At 31.5% G+C, this 20726-nt stretch overlaps 1 long non-coding RNA gene across 1 annotated transcript; it reads right to left on the bottom strand.

Annotated features, from left to right (window-relative positions):
- Positions 1 to 2006: 2006 nt before the first annotated feature.
- Positions 2007 to 2713, bottom strand: LOC107176127 (uncharacterized). Its single transcript, XR_008051185.1, has 2 exons — positions 2517 to 2713; positions 2007 to 2407 (listed from the first exon to the last, which is right to left on the bottom strand). It is a non-coding gene; the product is annotated as an uncharacterized LOC107176127 (long non-coding RNA).
- Between the last annotated feature and the right edge of the window lie 18013 nt (positions 2714 to 20726).

A 20726-nucleotide genomic window follows, 5' to 3' on the forward strand; every position in this document is an offset into this window, starting at 1 on the left:
CGATTCTTGTTTCACAGTGTTATCATAAGAAACGATTGTTGAAGAATGGACTTGGAACTTTTTATTGTTTAAGAAAACCTTTCTTGTCAGTGGTGAAAGGAACAAGATTCCAGGCTTGTCTTTGAAAGTGCTTATTATTATAAGATAGAAATGCTGTATTATGGTTGTACTTCTAGTTTACTTTACAAGGAACATGCTTGATTGATATCACAGCTGCAATAGTTGTTCTTATTCTCAGGACTCTTGGTTGAGAACAAAATGCGCGATGGATCTTCAGTCAGGGTGAAAACAAAATGCTTATAGGTGTAAGTGGTGTGAAGTATATGCCAAGCCAATGGTGTGTGCTTATTCCGGGTGCCAAGGATATGAGCAAAGTTGTCGATAACATAAATTATGCTTGCACCTGGTCAGATTGCACAGCAATTGGATGCAGCTCTTCTTGAAATAACTTGGATGCTAATGGGAATGCTTCGTATGCGTTTAATATGTACTACCATATAAAGAATCAGGATGACTTGGCCTGTGGCTACCAAGGTTTGGGCGAGGTTACTACGCAGAATCTTTCACAAGGGTGATGCAGTTTTATCATTCAATTAGATCCCAGCTATTCTTCTCACTCTTCCTCTTATTCTCCTCTTATTCCTCAAGCCCCTCGCTTGGGATCTTAGCATTCGTTATGGTCTTAACATTTATGCTATTATAGATTTAGTTTTATACCAGTTATGATTTTTTCTTTATTTCTTTTTTTTTTTTTTAGTTTCTTGTAGATGACTACTTCTTGAGCTATATATATCTATTACTGATTATTGGATAGAGTTACACTTTATCAATTTTCTTTGGCATCTTATTGTTTGTTTGTGAGTGTTCCGAAATGTTTTTGTGATGCTATGATCAAATTAATCCATCTTCTAGGATTTTGATCTGATTTTGATCTATCTCTATATGCACAAAGTGCTTATTACTTTCAGAGAGCCTAAAAATTGAAGCAGACAAGAAGCACTTTTAGCTAGTTTGCAATTTTCTTATTCTTCTCGCACGAGTTCTAAAAAGAAAGCGTTGGTTCATAATTTGTTGATGCTTGAGTGATGCACGAGTCAAGTTTCTTGCCGAATCAGAAATAGCTTTAATCAGTCGTGTTTAGATGGTAAAATATTTACTTTTTGCTCATAAACTTGAAACAGACACTAGTAGTGCAAGTGCATGTTGGTGGGAGAAAGTAGATTGTCAAATTTATGAGTATTATTGTTCAAAGTGTTTCTTTGCGAAGACCAAAATCCCCTTCTCTTCGTAACACAGTCTCACCACAAAACCATCTCCTAAGATGACATAGGATAAATTATCTACTGCCTTAAACGGTGTCATATAAAATTGTATGAAATGTCATATATATAATAACTTTACAAACGACGTACCATATAAATTTTACTCAGGGTAAAAATCATAGGATATGGCAAATATAAATCGCAAATCACACAAATCCTATATAACTAACGGTATGACATATCATCTATGTAATGAAGTTACAACCAATCTGTCGCAACCCAAAAGGCAAGGATTGATTTTTCTTTCTCCTAACTTAATATAAATTGATCTAAATAAAGCTATTCTATGTCAACGTGTTATCATATGTGATATTTTTTATTGACCTAAAAAATTATTTGAAATTTTCTTAGACTAATTAATTAATTTGCAGAAGTTTAGAATTGGAACTTCAAATCCCTTGATGGCAAAAATAAAATAAACATCCTTTACAAAGTGGTTGATGAAACATATGCTCAAGCTAGCCTCTAGGTAAATAATTAATTTAGAATTGGAACTTCAATTATTCCCACAAATGAAGAACTTGGAACTAATATTTAATTATTATTTTTTTAATTAATGAACTAATTGTGTCTGCTAGTGGGTGGTGAGTTTGATGATTGATCTCCAAACACTTGCGTTAACAAATTACAAGAGAGACAGCTGGTGTAAAATGACACGTACATCTCTTTTTTCACCAATTGAGGTAAATTGAAAGTTGACTTCTTTTTCAAAAGGCAAAGCTTTAAAAAGGAAAAAGGAAACACGGCACGACAGGAGAGAAATATCGGACGAAAGGGTATCAGCGGAGTAGACGAAATGGAAACAGAGTTTAGAAGCAGAACTGCAGAACCATTACCCAAAGCTGTCGCAACTGCACTTCTACAGTTCGACTTATGGGAACTCAAAATGCTGGTTGTTGATTGTATTAACTCTTGCTTTTAAAAAGAAGAAAACCCCATGCAGGCTTACATAACTTGAAACAAAACTTTAGATGCTCCTGTAGCTTAGATAACTAAGGGAATAAATGGATTATTGCAGTAGATGTCAGGCCATTTCGCCAAGTTCTTCGCCAGAGACTCCTCCAAGATTCCACGCACTCTTCCTCCTGTCTACAGAGAAGATGTTAGGAAATTGGTGGGTGAAGTAGAGCCACAACTAAAATGAAATTGGAAGAAAATAAAGAATAAGTACAAAAGAGGACAACAGAAAATTACGTGGTTCGGCTTTTAGCCTACGTCTACGGGCGAAGACAGAAGAAAAATATTTTACTAGTGATGTGGAGTATACAAGTATTGAAATATTTTATCTCACAATCCAATATTCCAATACACCCAATTCTTTCACTCACTAATTACTCACAAGAACTTTATAATTTTGAGTTCTTAAAAAAAATCGCTCAAGCTCTCTTATTTCTTTCTCACAAAATTAGATGCAGAAACCAAAATAGGGAGCTTCCTTTATATAGCCAAAATTAAATATTATTTTAATATTTTCTTTCTTCCATTTTGGCGTGCCAACCACCATTTGCAGCATCTTCTTCATTCTTCATTCTTATTTGTCAAAGTTTCCCTTTTTTTTTTCTTTCCTTGGGCGGCACCTCCTTGAACTTCAATTTGGGTGACCATTTTGAAAAATGTTAATGGTTTGGCACCGCCCATCTAGAAAGGTGGTGCTAACCATGACTTTGACATTCTCTCACTTGGAGATTAGATTGAGAATCAATCAATCTCCACACCATCATTTCTACTTCGCCATAATCATGTTGCCTACGTTTCTGCTAGGCCACAAGAGAATCTACTCCAGACAAACTTGTCAGTATTGATTGGCTTGGTCAAAACGTCTACTAAGTTCTCATTGGTATGGATTTTCTGCAAATTCACATTTCCGTTTTCCACTACTTCACGAACGAAGTAATATTGTATCCCTATGTGCTTTGTCCTGGAATGAAAAACTGGATTCTTTACAATATGCAAGACACTCTAACTGTCACAAAACACATGAATTTTATGTTGTTTGTGCTCGAGCTTCTCCAATAACTTTTGTATCCAAATAGCTTCCTTGCAAGCTTGTGTAGTTGCCATGTACTCTGCTTCTGTTGTAGATAAGGCCACAACGGTCTACCATTTTGAAACCCAGCTTATAACTTCTCCTGCAAGTGTAAACATATAGCCAGTAGTGGATTTCATTTTATTAAGATCTCCTGCAAAATCTGAATCCACATAGTCCCTGACAATAAATTCTGATCCTCCATAACATAATGCAACATCTGAGATTCCTCTGATATATATCAGAATTCTCTTTATATCTATCCAATTCTCTCCACTAGGATTCACCATGTATCGACTAATTGCTCCCACTACTTGTGCAATATCCAGTCTAGTACATATCATAACGAACATCAAACTTCCCACTGCTGATTGATGCATACAGTACTCGATATATCTCCTTCCTCTCTGCTTCATTGCTAGGACACATACTTGAGTATAATTTGAAATTAATAAGAAGTCGGGTAGAAATTGACTTACAATCGTGCATGTTGAAACGTCGTAAGATTTTCTTCAAGTAGTTCTTCTAAGAAATCCAAATCTTCCTATTGTTTCTGTTTTGGTGAATTTGCATCCTTAAAATGTTTTTTGTTGGTCCCAAGTCCTTTATTTGAAATTCCCTAGCCAACGGTGCCTTCAATTCTTGGACTTGATCTTTGTTGGGGCCTGCTACCAACATGTCATCCACTTACAAAAATAAAATGATGAAATCATTATCTTTAAACCTCTTGTAATGTGCTCAATAGTCTAAACTGAGTCTGTTGTATCCAAGACTCATGATGAAGGAATCAAATCTCTTATACCAACACATCGGCGCCTGTTTGAGGCCGTATAGAGATTTGTTCAACCTGCAAACTAAATTCTCCTTTCTTTTTTTGGCAAAATCTTTTGGTTGGAGCATATAAATTTCTTCTTCAAGTTCTCAATGAAAAAATGCAGTTTTCACATCTAGCTGCTCTAGATGTGGGTCAAATGTAGCACATATTGCCAAGACTATTCTGACTATTGTGAGTCGAACCACCGGAGAAAATATTTCGTTGAAGTCAATGCATTCTTTCTGAATATATCATTTGACCACCATCTTGCACGATATTGCTCCATTTGGTTGTTGCCATTACGTTTGATCTTGTAGATCCATTTGTTACCAATGACTTTTCTTCTATGTGGTAGTAGTACAAGTTTCCATGTCTTGTTCTTGTGTAAAGCTTCAATTTCTTCATGCATTGCTGTCATCTACAAAGCAACATCTGAGCTATTTAAAGCTTCATGGAGAGTTGATGGCTTTTCATCCTCTGTTAGAAGACAATATGAACATTGATCTCTGTGACATACTCTGAGTGCCACGTTGGCCGTCGTCTCTTACGAGTTGACCGACGAACTTCTGGAGCCTCGGACTCAACTGGTTCTTGTTCCTCGTGCTCTAGTGTTGCTTCAGAAGAATCTGAATCTTCTTTTTCCAGATTATTTTTCAGATATACCGGTACAGTCTCTAATTTTTCTTTTATAGTGCTATCATCCCTATCTCTATTTTGTAGTTGATCTTCTACAAAGATAATATCTTTACTGATGATGATCTTGTGGGCAGTGAGGTCCCACAAACGATACCTCTTTACTCCATCAGCATATCCCAAAAAGATACATTTTCTAGATTTTTGATCCAACTTTGCTATTTCTTGGGCATTATACATCACGTACACAAGACATCCAAATGCATGTAGGTAGGAGTAATCAGTTGGCTTTCCAGTCCACATCTCCATCGCTGTCTTTAATCTAATTGCTGTGGATGGCAACCGATTTACTATATAACAGGCAGTTTTGCCTGTTTCTGCCGAGAATGAATTGAGTAGACCATCAGTCCTCAATATAACTCTTATCCTTTCCGTAAGAGTCATATTCATCCGCTCCGCCGCTCCATTTTGTTGAGGAGTGTATGCCACCGTGAATTACCTCTGAATACCTTCTTGCTTACAGAAAGTAAGAAACTCACCGTCTATATACTCTAAACCATTATTTGTCCTCAAGCACTTGATCCTTTTACCGGATTCAAGTTCCACCAGCGCTTTGTATTCTTTAAACACTGACAATATATATGACTTTTTCTTGATTGGATACACCCAATATCTTCTGGAATAATCATCAACGAAAGTCACCATGTACTTCGTACCTCTCATGGATATGTCTGGTGATTCCGAAACATCAGAGTGAACCAAGTCTAGAATGCATTTGCTTCTAGCAATAGATCTACTAAACTTTAATCTATGTTGCTTACTTGTAGCACAATGCTCGCAAAATGGTAAGCTTACCGATTTGAGCCTCAGAAGCAATTTTTACTGAGAGAGAATCTTCAAACATTGTTCTAATATGTGACCAAGTTTGAAATGCCACATAATCGTTGACTCTTCTCCATTTGATGCGACACACGCATCAGTCTCTTGTAGTGTTTCTCCTTTAAGCATGAATATATTAGTATCGATCTTTTCTGCCTTCATCAATACAAGCGCGCTTTTAACAATCTTCATAATTCTATTCTCCACATGAGTTTTGTACCCATGACTATCAAATAAAAATGTTTGATGGTACAATTCGCACAATTGAGGAGGTATGACTTGTCTGTTTTCCTTATTTTTTCGCCTCCTTTCCTCATTTAATATAGAGGCTGCAACATCGCTGAAAACCAGACTGTCCGCTAGATTGTTGTTCATCAGGTTGATGATGAGTTGATCATACGAATCTGGTAGACTTTGAAGTAGAAGCTTTGCACGTTCATTTTCCTCTATATTATGACCTAACGTTGTGAGTTGTGAAAATAAAGTTTTGAAGGTGTTGATGTGGTCGGTCATCGACGTAGATTCCGTCATTCGAAGAGTATAGAGTCTTTTTAAGAAAATCTTGTTGTGCAGCGACTTGGCCTCGTACAATTTTGTGAGAGTATCATATATTCCTTTATTGTATTTTTCTCTACCGCACTAGATAATACTTCATCCGCAAGTGCCAAGTGTAGATCAGAAATGACATTGCCATCTATCTCATTCCACTTGTCATCAGTTATCTCCATGGGCCTTTCTTCAATTGCTGCAAAGCAATTATTTTGCCTGAATACAGCTTTCATATTCATTTTCCACAACGAAAAATTATTTCCATTAAACTTCTCAATTTCGTACTTTGCCGTAATTTTGTTGATAAATATTGTGCACAAACTAGTGTATCACCTCAAATAGTTGCGAGTATATGTGAATATGCACACCAGGAAAGTTTTCAAGAAAGACTGGAGGGGTCACAATGGTTCCACTTAAAACTCAAACTCCTTAGGCTCTTATCGCCTTTGTGACATAACTTTCCTAGACATGTACAAAACCACACAGTTACTCTACTCACACCACTATTTCCTACTTTGCAATACAAAATTCTTAGATCGCTCCTACCGTTTCTCGTGAACAGTGCTGTATATATGAATAGTTCAGTATACGTGAATAGTATCGTATACGTGAACAGTACCGTATACGTGAATAATATACTGACTCCAAAAATACAACCAATAGCTCTGATACTACTATTTGAAAATTGGTGGATGAAGAAGGACCACAACTAAAATGAAATTGGAAGAAAATAAAGAACAAGCATAAAAGAGGACAACCGAAAATTACGTGGTTCGGCTTTTAACTTACGTCCACGGGCGAAGATAGAAGAAAAATATTTTACTAGTGATGTAGAGTATATAAGTATTGAAATATTTTATCTCACAACTCAATATCCAAATACACCAAATTCTCTCACTCACTAATTACTCACAAGAATTTTATAATTTTAAGTTCTTAAAAAAAATCACTCAAGCTCTCTCATTTCTTTCTCACAAAATTAGATACAGAAACGAAAATGGGGAGCTTCGTTTATATAGCCAAAATTGGCTATTACTTTAATATTTTCTTTCTTCCATTTTGGCGTGCCAACCACCATTTGCAGCATCTTCTTCATTATTCATTCTTATGTGTCAAAGTTTCCCTTTTTTCTCTTTTCTTGGGCGGCACCTACTTGGACTTTAATTTGGGTGGCCATTTTGAAAAATGTTAATGGTTTGTCACTGCCCATCTAGAAAGGTGGTGCCAACTATGAATTTGACAGAAGAAACTGGTATACTTCATTTTTTTTCTTAAGTTTTCTTTTTTGACTTCATTTTTTATAAATGTAGAGAATTTTAAAAAAGATTGTGAGAAAGATTAGAGAACTTTCTGATGTGGCTTAAATTAAACTTCCTAATGGTTGTGTTTGGCAAGTGAGCTTGAAGAAAGAAAGGAGACCGGTTTGGTTTGATGATGGCTGGCTGGATTTTATAGCGGATAATTCAATCTCCCTTCGTAATTTCCTAGTTTTCGAATATGAGAACAATTCAATTTTCCAAGTTCTCATATTTGATAGCACTGACTATCCAACACTTAGCGATGAAGAATCTCATACTTGAAGCAAGGAGACATTTGCATCCTCAAGAACATCTTCGAGCTGCAGGGTTGACATAAAGTTTCACTATGAATAGGAATTATTTATATTTCTTTGTATGTGTTCATTGCCGCAACGTTCTTCTATGCTTTTGCTGGGACCTTACTGAACAAGAATGCTAGTTTCGAATATAGCAAATAGTGATTCTGATAAATCAATTATATTGTTAAATGACTTGTATTTTCTAGCAGATAACAGTTTTTTTACATTCGCAACTTTGTTTAATATAAGGTTTTAGAGATATTTGACATCAAATTACTAATTTTAATCATGATTTTAGATTTACTGATTGTTGAGAATATTTGCTTGTATGTGCCATACTCTAATTCATGTGACATTGATGTTGTTTATTGATATGTTATATAATGTGTTTGTGCGGCCTGTTACGTTTGTTTACTCTATTATTTTGCGTGTGTGAATTGAGGTGAGGCGAAAGAATTGAGTTTTGGGTGTGGAATTTGCGCACTTGTTTTGAAAAGACAAGATATGATTGATGAGGTTGTGAGCATTGGTGAATATGTATGCATTGCGGGAATCTTGGTGATGCTGTTGTTTCTTGATGGGATTAAGTGGCTGGATTTGGTTGCTGGGAGCTCATTGTTAAGTGTACATGAAGAATGGGCTTCAAGAAGATGGGTCTTCGTGATCTTGGTAATTTCTGGGCTTTCTCTGAATGGGTGGTATGCTAAGGCACTAGGACTTTTCTAGACAATGCATGTTGATTATATTAAGGAGATGGTGGTGCAAGGTTGTGCTCCGCAGGCTAAAAATTTAGGGCATGGAAGCATGGGGGATTTGTGAGTCACTGTGGTTGGGGTTCTACTGTTGAGGGAATAGTGTCTAGGGTACCAATCATAGTGGTGCCGATGGTGCTTGATCAGCTATTAAATGCCAAGATAGTTGCAGATATAGGTGTGGGCATGGAGGTGCCAAGAGAGGAGATCGATCAAAGGGTTAGAAAAGAGGAGTTGGCAAGGGTTATTAAACAAGTTGTGGTGCAAGAAGAAGGGCAACAAATAAGAAAAAAACCTAAAGAACTGAGTGAGAGCATGAAGAAGAAAGGAGATGGTAAAGCAATCAATGTGGTAGAAAAGTTGATGCAGCTCGTCAAGGTATCTAGTTGGGGCTTAGCTTATAATTTGATTAGGAAAAGCAAAGTTTCCAAACAACAATACTGCCCATATGATTTGAACGGCTTATGTATGTTCGTTTCTTCGTGGTGTGTATAGCCAACCATTCTCTAATGTAGATCATAGAGCATATATCAACCGTCTTCTAATTTAGGAAATGTTATGGGTGCTCCTGGAGTGCTACTTTTTTTTTTTTGTAATTCACTCTTTATCAACTAATTATATGGTTACGTTTGGCACGCATGATTGGATTAGATTAATTATCAAGATTGGACTGGATTAAATTTAATTGGATTAGATTGGATTATATAAACTGTCTTATGTTTGGTACAATATTGGATTGGATTATATTAAATTATTTTTTAATGAAATTAAATAGCATTTAATTTGACATTTAAATATAAATATGAACTATTTGTAAATATTTAATAATAAAATAATTATTAATATTAATTTAAATGACAATTAATTAAGATTAAATATGCAGAAAATTAGTTATTGGGTAATCATAATTATAATAAAAAAATATAAATTAAATTACATTAAATTAAATTAAATTAAAAACTATTTAAACATTTGATTTAATTTTTATTCAATATTTTAAATAGATTTTATTTTATCACAAAGTTAGCAAATTATATAAGAGCAACCAATTACTGATTTATTAATTTTCATGATTAATTTTAATATAGTGATTATTAAATTAAATATTCATTAGATTTTCAAGTAATAATTAATTAAATAGACAATTATTTTTAAGTTAATCCTAACTAAACCCATGTTTTAATTGAGATTACTAATCCGATGATCTTATGATTAAATTCAAATTTAGTCCCTTGATCTAATCCAAAGTGAAGCTTGCCAAAGATAAGATAAATAATTAGTTCCAAAATTAATCCAATCCTATACTTTATCCTACCTCCCAAACATAACCTAAGAATATACATCATCATATAATAAATAGTGAATGGATGGTAAAACTTAGCATTTTGTTGAGGCAGAAACTTCAATTATTATTTTTTTGGTGAATGAAACTTTCAATTATTGTTGTATTTATGCCCAATAATTCTAAGAGAAAAAGAGACGTACATTCTCAAAATTTAGAAAAATAGTCACGGGGACCCCAAGTTTTTAATAAAAGACATTAAGATCTTATTTTTAACCATAATACTCTTTGATTCTACTAACTTAAAAAAAATTGGCTCTAAAATTTTATAATAAATAAAAATATAATATTAAAATAAATGTAACAGTATATATATTTTAAAATAATTTCAATATTTAGAAAAATATTTTAACACTTTACAATCTTATATTATATTAAATTAAATTTTATAAGAAACAGAAACATAATATTAAAATAAATGCATAAAAATTTAAATTATTTTCAATATCATATAAAATAATTTTAATATTATTAATACATGAGATATATTTTATTAATTATAAAATCTATTTAACCCAAATATTTATTTAAAATTTTTATAATAATTAAAAATATATTATTAAAATAAATATAATAATTTATATTTTAAATTTTATTTTATATATTAAAAATATTTTAATATTATTGGTTTACTAGACAAATTAAACTACTTAAATTATATTTATATTTACTAAAAATTTTAAACTCAATTTTTAATTTTTAATTGCCATTTTAAAAGATATTAAGTTTAAAAAAATTAGTGTCTTTTATTAAAATTTAAAATTGCGAGAAAATACATGATTATTTTTGTAAACTTTAGAAATGTTCCTTACTCCAAATGTCTTGGCGATTACTCAGAAGTGATTGTCACAGGGAGGGGCCCATGATGGTCGTCAATTTCTCTGATGGTGATTGATATTTAACATTCTTATTTTTATTAATAATTATAATGTAAAGTGATGATGAACATTAATAATTTTATAGTCTCCCATAATTTTTTATAATCTAAAGTGATAGCTACACAAACCCAACTTCTTCGTGCGCGGGCCCCATAGCTAGTAATTTTAATGCAAAGTGATGATGTACATTATTAATTTTATAATCTCCGGTATGATCCTATTTTACATTAAGTGAGGGCTACATAGATTTGACTTCTTCGGGCCCGGGCCTTACTGATAGTAATTTAGGTCTGAATTGGCACATGATTTGATTAGAAATAAACAGATACGGGTATGAAAATATTGATTCAATTAATCAATGGATTATTCGAGTTCAATGATTCGTTTAAGAAATTACTTATTTAGTTTTATAATTTCAAAATCAAAATTATTTTTATTTACCTCTAAAGGTAATTTTGTAATTGATTGATAAAAAGAAGAAGAAAAGTAATATTAAATATTATATAATATTCAAGTGATATTATATATTGTTTTAAGTTAAATTAAAAATAAAATTTAAGTTAAATAAATTAACTTGTTTGTTTATTTACTAAATGAGTTTATTATTATGATTCGTTTAATAAAAAGGTCGAACATAAATTTATCAAATTTTGACTCCAATTATTTAAATACATCTTTATTATCCTTACAAAACATCTTTATTAAATACACCAATAGAACTAATTGAAAATATCGATCACTTCCAAAATATCCTTTTTTATTCCACAATTAACCCTTCTCATAACAAAATATTTTTATAATCATCACAAGTTGGATTAACAGTCCCCTAAAAAAGATGGAATGGTAATGCAATCATGGTTTCTTAATTTTAACTTCTCTTTCTCCTTTCAATTTGAATAGTCCTCAACTTTGTTAATAGTGTCTCCATTCCGTTGTTAAATTCTCATTCTAATCTTTTATTTATTTATTTTCCAATGTTTGATATTGATTTGAATATTGGAAGTGAAAGCCTTAAAATATTTTGATATCTATAATAGCCAATAGCCAACAACTATGTTTTCACCATACGAATGAAAATTGCAAAAGATACAAGAGGAATGGATGTAATTCAATTTAGGGTTTAATTTGTAAACACAAATAAAAGGTGTTTCATCGAGAGTTTGGAGTGGTGCCAATATCTCCGCTCTTTATTTAAAGACACAAGTTCCACTCATTGACCCAAATTACCACCCAGTGAGTCTAATTTAGAAAGGTTAATTTGAACTCTAATTATTATTATTATTATTATTATTATTATTATTATTATTGACTTGCCCATTTCATTGAAAAAAATAAAGATTTAAAAATAAAGAAGTGAACTATTGATAAAGTGTTGTGTATTATTAAGAAAAAATAAAATAAAATAAATGTAACATGCTACTGCACTTAGATTTCTTTCTCTCCCACTGTCCTTCGATCGTGACAAAAAATTTGATTAACACTGAATTAGAACTAAACTAAGTGGATTCTCCTCTACATAATAAGCCAGGGTTTGTATGACATATAACAGCAAGTAGGTAAATCAAAAAATGTGTAAATGAAAGAAAAACTGAAGACAACTCTCTAAAGTGGTTTAATCCACAACAACAAAATGTTCGACTCAATATTGGGTTCCCCATGAAAATACTTTTTTTTTCCACATTGTTTCCTTCTATTTTGAATGAATTTCTCCAGGTTTCATTGTATACTTCGATGACGGCCACCACATCTACCACTTCATTAAACCTTCCTTTAATCTAAAATAGAACTTCCCTTTAAACTAAAATAGCAGAGAGTAATGTACAATACAACAAAATTCTTAAATGACGGGGTGCTTGTGGGGGAGGGGGGGGGGTGTGCCACGACGAAACAAGAGAATGAAAGGCCGCTTTGCGTTGGATGCTCCTTACCTTGGACTGATCTTGTTACAACCGTCTCATAAGTTTTGTTGGTATGTTGTATTCTTCTTTAATAATAAAAATTATTGCATTGTTAATATTTGGAATCTCTATTTGATTATGTATTTAAAGATAAAGTGCGATGGCTAAAACAATATAAATTAAAATGTTGTGTGAGAGATTATTTTGTAACTTTACCATCCCTACATTATTGAATCATATCACGAAATGAAATTGAGTTAAACTGCAATCTACCATGACTATTGTTTTTAATTTTTTAAGTGTCAACTAAAGGGTAAAGTCATTAGTATCAACAATATGCATCCCATATAAAATATCCGTAGCACATTCATTATAAGCTCCAAGCTAGTTAGTTGGAATCAATGTCCAAAGTTAAAACCTATACAGATACAAGTTTTAATATCATTCAAAAGTATGTAAAGTACATGAAAAGCTTTTATTTCTCATAATTAAGCAATATCAGAGAGATGACATCATTGCTGATGAACAGTAGTGAGAAATGTGAAGCACGCGAATTCTTTGGTTCAACCTCACTCAGTTCATAGGGTATCCATGGGTTTTGTGGTATGATATTAGTAAAATGGTTATTAGTTTCAATTCCTACTCTATGAAGATTTCTTCTCATTCTAATGAGGATTTTAGTTCTAGAGGGAATGCTATAGTTGATAAATACTTTTTATCTGAGCCTATGGGTACTAGGGGGCATGATCTTAGCCCCAACTTTGGTGTTGCTAACCCACGTGCCTTTGGCTCAAAGCATGACTTCAAATTAGTCATTAGACAAAAGTATCACAAGCGACACTTTAGGCATTAGTTTATCTTCATATGGTTTTTTTTGTTAGACTTTGTCTTATGCTATTCTTTTGTTTATATTTCGTTTCTTTTATTTGCTTGTTATTTTTCTTTTATTGGCTATTTCTTTTTTTAGCTTGGAGGTTTTGGTCTATATCTTTATTCAAATGTTTTGATTTCCATTTTTACTTTAATCTACAAATAAGGGTGTTTCATCTAACCCTATGGTGCTTTATAATAAAAATAAAATCACTCAATTCTAGTGTGACACAAATTGTAAAAATTCTAGCTCTTGCCCAAAAAAAAAAAAAATTCATTAACCAAACATATAGACATTCCTTTAAAATTTAGAAACGTATCTAATTTATAAAAGAATTCCTTTACACGAGCTTGACTGAAATATTTTGGGTATCTTCTTCAGGATATTCGACCACAAATACAACATGTTCATATTTTGCTTTGATTTTGGGCATCTCTTCTTCTATGTTTTCCTTGAAGAAGGGAGAATCAGCTTCGATGCCCTGATGCCAACTCCAATAAACATCTCATCGACATCTAGTGCAAGTCATGTAGTTGTTTGTAACAAAAAAGTTTTCTTCCAAACTCAATATCAAGAACCACAATACTTTAATAGAGCAAAAAAGAATATTTTCCCGTTTAAATCACTGTAACCCTTTCAAAGGCTGGAGTTTGATATCCCGTCGATTGGTATCCAATAGAGGTCTAGCATTGTTCACTGATGAAAACAATCCATTAAGGACAACCAGTGAAGAATATAAATTATCAAGCTTTAAAAAAGTTTCAGTAACCATAATTGAAGTACACATAAATTGACTATATTGTGATTTTTTCAGTATCCATCGTTGACGTATACTTCAATGTATACTTCAGTGCAAGTATTGTGAATATTTCAGTAACCATCATTAAAGTGTACTTCATTGATTATATTTACTTGTTTTTAACAGTTACCTGCCATATAAATTTTTCCGTCAAAATCCATTTTCAGAGAGACCTATCTGTCCCAGCTTTTACTTCCCACAAATGTTTCTTTCTTCTCATCAGTTCTACATTCACCAACACTACCTTTTTTTCTCCTCGTTTTTTTTGCTTCTGGGAAATATGTTTTTGAAATATTGTCTATAAAAAATGAAGAAAGCTTTCGATAAAGTAAGCCATTTATTGAAAGAAAAATTTAGAAATAAAAAGAAGGAAGATGGTGCCTTCGACAAGTTGTTAATATTTTTCATTTTTTGTTTTATGATATATTTATAAAAATTCATAGTGCATTAATATGTATTGTAAGAAGATTTGGGTTTGAAATGTAAGAATTGAGTTATTAGCACAATTTTTTTTTTTTAATTTTGAAATCAGTTTGATTTTTTTTCTCAGTGTAATTGGAAGAAGATTTGGGTTTGATCTAGTGACTAGAAATGATGCATTGAATTTTAAAGAGACAAAAGAGGATGAGTGGTCAATGTTACAGGACATGAAAAATCATTAGGAACAAGGGTTTTAGGCGCAGGTTGTAAAACGATCCTAAAGTTGAAGAACATGTTAAAATAATTTATTTGTGCATTGGCTCCAAGTAATATGGAGCATGTGTACTGGTGGATCGCATAGAACAATTAAAAACATAAGTCGCTCGGAGAACAAATTCACTTGGCCTCATGAATCATGTGATGCCTTAGATGGATTTGAAAGAGAGGATTATTCGACCTTTTTTGACAGGGTTGAAAATGATGTAAAACCCCAAATTTACATCATTTGTTGTTCCTTCGATGTAAATATTAATTTTCAAGAGTTTTCAGCATGGGAGGGCTCGAAAGACAAGTTGGTTGTAATCGGAAACAGTTACGGAATGGATTAACTTCAGAGCGAGTTTGGTAGCGTGATGCCGATTGAAATATATATGTATCATCTGCATGGTCAAAATGAGGCAGTGGACTTTGCAAGTCGTCTACTTAATTATGAAGACAAGATACTAGTCTAACAACTGGTGATGGTTGATACAATTTCCAGAGCATACGGTAATTATTTTAGTTACTTTCACACGTAGTTTTAAAAATAATTTATGGGTTAAGATTTTTAAACAAAATTAACAGGATGGATCAACTTCTTCAAGAAGGTAGAATCAACTTCGATGCCATGATGCAAACTCCAGAAACGTCTCACTGACATCTAGTGCAAGTCATGTACTTGCTTGGAACAAAAACAAAAATCATTCAAACTCAATTTCAAGAACCACAATACTTTTATAGAGTAAAAGAGTATATTTTCTGTTTAAATCACTGTAACCCTATGAAAGGCAGGAGTTTAATATACAGCTGATTAATATTCAATAGAGGTCTTGCATTGTTCACTGATGAAAAACAACTAGTGAAGAATATAAATTAATTGAAATAAAAAAATCACTTGTGATATTGTGTCTTTAATTCATATTCTTCACTGGTTGTCCTTGTTGAATTGCTTTCATCGGTGAACAATGCCATATCTTTATTGGATACCAATAAACTAGATATTAAACTTCAACCTTTGATGGGGTTACACTATTATAAATGGGACAATATTCTCCTTTGCTTTATAAGAATATTGTGGTTCTTGAAATTGAACTTGGAAGAAAGATTTTTTGTTACAAACAAGTACATAACTTACACTGTATGTCGGTGAGATTTTCACTAGAGTTGGCATCAGGTCATATTTTGATTTTCACTAGATATCCGACCACAAATCCAACAAGTTTATATTTTGCTTTGATTTTAGGCATCTCTTCTTCTATGTTTTCCTTGAAGAATGTTAAAAAATGTAGAATCAGCTTCAATGCCTGATGCCAACTCCAGTAAATATTTCACCGACATCTAGTGCAAGTGATGTACTTTTTTGTAACAAAAAAATTTCTTTCAAACTCAATTTGAAGAACCACAACACTTTTATAGAGCAAATGAGAATATTTTCCCGTTTAAATCACTATAACACTATCAAAGGCTGGAGTTTGATATACAACTGATTGGTATCCAATAGAGGTCTGGTATTGTTCACTGATGAAAACAATCAAGTGAGGACAACCATTGAAAAATATAAATTAACTGAAATAAAAAAAATCAGTAACTATAATTAAAATACACTTAAATTGACTATATTGTGATTTTTTCAGTATCAATCATTGACGTATACTTCAATGTATACTTCAGTGCAAGTATTGTGAATATTTCATTAACCATCATTGCAATGTACTTCATTGATTATATCATGAATTTTCAGTAACCATCGTTGAAGTATACTTCAATGATTATATCATGAATCTTTTAGTAAATTTAATGATTATCAAGTTGACTATCAATATTTTTTTATTTTTTATTTTCTTCAAATTAGTATTTTTTGTTAATTTTTTTTTTCAATTGACTGTATACTGTGAGTTTTAAGGTTTAGGCTTTTTGAGTTTTAGAGTTTTAAGGTTTAGGGTTTGGTTATATAAAAAATACTAATTTTAAGAAAATAATATTAATAGTGAACTTGATAGTCATCGAAGTTACTAATTCATAATACAATAATTGAAGTATACTTCAACGATGGTTTTTGAAAATTCATAATACAATCATTAAAGTACACTTCAATTATGGTTATTAAAACATTCACAATATAGTCAATTGAAGTGTACTTCAATTATAGTTATTGAATTTTTTTATTTTAATTAATTCATATTATTCACTGGTTGTCATTGCTGGATTGTTTTCATCGGTGAACAATGCTAGATCTCTGTTCGATACCAATCAACTGGATATCAAACTTCTGCCTTTGATGGGGTTACACAACTATAAATGGGACAATATTCGCCTTTGCTCTATAAGAGTATTGTGGTTCTTGAAATTGATTTGAAGAAAAATTTTTTTGTTATAAAAAAATAAATAACTTACACTATATGTCGATGAGATATTTACTGGAGTTGGTATCAAGCCATTGAAATTGATTCTACCTTCCTCAAAGAAGAAGGCATAGAAAAAGAGATGCCCAAAGTGAAAGAAAAATATGTACCTGTTGGATTTGTGGTCAGATATCCGATTGGAGGTCCTGAAAAAGATATCCTAAAACATTTCAATCAAGCTTATATAAAGGGATTCGAAATTAGATACATTTCCAAGTTTTAAAGGAATGCCTGTATGTCTAGTTAATGAATATGGTCAATCAAAGAACCTTGCAAAGAGAGTAAAGAAATTTGTAGAGAAAGATTCACTCAAATGGAGTGGGCTAGGATCTCACCTATCAACCAGTAGTTTCCATTCTAACTGGCTGCAAGCAAAAAAAAAGTTGAGAATGTTTATCTTTGAGGTTGGCAGCTCTTATCTCCCACCAAAAGGGTCTCCAAACTACAAGCTAGCTACAAGAAAGTTTATTGACCGCTTTCAGTTGCAGGGTTGACATGAAGTTTCATTGAAAACATGAAGAATTTTTGTTTCTTTTACTGTCATGATGTTCATTACAATAACTGGTTGTGCAAACTTGGAGGACTTGGATTTTATTCAATAGGTTCATCATTATATGGTTAAGATGGAATTTGAGGATTACTTATTTTAGGAGAATAGTCCAAAAGATTTTTATGCAAAATGAGGGGATGTGGAAGGATTGAGACGTGTAATTGATGGGATGTACGAGGAAGATTTAATTTCTTATGTTCATAACATGTTCTACTTTGATACTCTTGAGGCTTTTAGATTATTAGTGGAGGAGGTTTCTTGATTATGATGACTCCACTGTAGCTTGTATCCTTAAGGCAACCTCTTGTTTAATTAATATGGATCTTGGGATTGAGGTTCATAGATATATAAGTAGAGTTGGTTTGAAATAAAATGAAAAAATCAATATGTTCTCATCGGTCCTTAGCTCTTGCTCACTTAACTTGATTATCTCCTTATTCCAAAAAAAGTTTATTTATCTCACGCATTCTTCTTCATCCCAATTTGTTTTGAATTTTATCATCATTAGTTGTATCATAATTTTGTATTCTGAATTTTTTAATAACCATAATTGAAGTATATTTCAATTGACTATATTGTGAATTTTTTAGCAACCATCATTGAAGTATACTTCAATGACTGTATTGTGAATATTTCAATAATCATCATTGAAGTGTACTTTAATGATTGTATTATGAATTTTCAGTAACCATCGTTGAAGTATACTCCAACGATTGTATTATGAATCTTTTAGTAACTTATATGATTATCAAGTTCACTATCAATATTATTTTTATTTTTTATTTTCGTCAAATAAGTATTTTGTATATAATCAAACCCTAAATCTTAAAACCTTAGAATTCACAAACTCTAAACCTTAAAATTCACAATACAATCAATTGAAGTACAATTGAAGAAATGCTAATAAAAATTATTAATTTGAAGAATATAAAAATAAAAATAATACTGATAGTCAAGTTGATAGTCATAGAAGTTACTAAAAAATTCATAATACAATCATTAAGTATACTTCAACGACGGTTATTAAAAATTCATAATACCATCATTGAAGTGATGGTTATTAAAATATTAACAATACAGTCATTGAAGTATACGTCAATGATGGTTACTGAAAAATTCACAATATAGTCGATTGAAATGTACTTCAATTATAGTTACTAAAAGATTCAAGAATTTTACATAAATGAAATGCTTATCAAGACGTAAAGCCAAAAATAATTATATATATAAGAAACCCTAGACGTATGAAAACATTAAAAAAAGAAAAAAGTGCGTACCTTAATGGGGTATAGGGTCCTGATTAGTATGTATTGATGGAGGAAAAAGTAAGCCAATTTACTTAATATTTATTTTTTAATATTGTAATATTTTAATAGAATGTAAAGTAATAATTAACTCACGAAATTGAGATACCTGAAAAGATAAATTCTTGAATTTAGTAATAATAGATCTTAGGGTTTATTAAGATAAAAGAATGAAGATATTAATGGACTGAGTTATCCGTGTAGAGTAAAACTAAACTGCTGCTTAACTTCCCTGGGATTGGGTTTCAATTGGCAAGAGCACACAATGGCTTTGGCATTCTATCTACACAAGGTAATTTTTCTCTTCTCAAATGTGATATTGCATAAAGAAAACTCAAGTGTAGCTTAGGTGTGGCGGCAAGCTCTTTTTTTTTTTAATAAAACAATTTACGAATTTTGACAATAAGCCTTATCACAGTGTGTTTTTTTTTTTTTGTGGTAGGTGCATTTTTTGTTTTTGCTATGATCTTCTTCTTTTAATTTGATTTATTTTACTAGTTAGGATAAGGCTTTTTTTTTTTTTAACATGATCAGGCTTTTGATTTCAAGTCAAATTAGATATAAAAGTTTAGTCTAATCAAATTTTAGTTAGTCTAATCTATGTTTTTAATCAAATTGAATTTATATGTTCTCAGTTTAAAGGCAAAAAGAGGTCCATTAAATTCAGCTCATTCTTGTCTAGTTCCATCCAACTGTTAAGTCAAATTTCTAAGATCACACGAAAGTTGATTTAGTCTAATTGATATACATACAGTTAACCTTATCTAGATTTTAATATAGTCAATCTTATCTAGATTTTAAGATTAAAGTAATTTATACTTTTTTAAGGTAGTTTACATTTATTGTAATTTATTCTTCAGCTTATTTATTTAATTAGTCATATGAATAGTCGAGTGTGTATCACAAAATTAATTTGATATAACATAATCTTATAACTATATTATATGCTCTCTCTTAATTAAGTATAATAATATCCTAAAACTTTAAATGGTAAACTTTATGGGTAGACAATTAATGTAACTCCTTAAATATTAGCAAAAGTTGCTAATCATGTAATTACAAGATATAGCATAGTTTTGTTAGATATAACATAACTAATAATATTATATAAATCATGTGATACCCTTCATTGCATGTTCCTTCTTTGAAGCAAATTTCATATATCAATATATATGCTATTATATGTCCAATATCTAATATGAAATATTAAACATGAATGCTAACAACATGAAACAAAATTACAAATTTCATGTTAACATTTCTTATTAATCATATTCAGTTGCATTGAGACTATATACTAAAATCCAATTCTTATGTGTATGTATATATATAACTCAAATCTATAATATTGTACATTAACATATATCGAATGGCCCAAGATCATGGTCCGGCCATTTCTTATACTCTCATTCTTAACATTAAGCTCAAATTT

Source organism: Citrus sinensis, chromosome 8 (genome assembly GCF_022201045.2).
Source record: "Citrus sinensis cultivar Valencia sweet orange chromosome 8, DVS_A1.0, whole genome shotgun sequence".
NCBI classification, from domain to species: domain Eukaryota; kingdom Viridiplantae; phylum Streptophyta; class Magnoliopsida; order Sapindales; family Rutaceae; genus Citrus; species Citrus sinensis.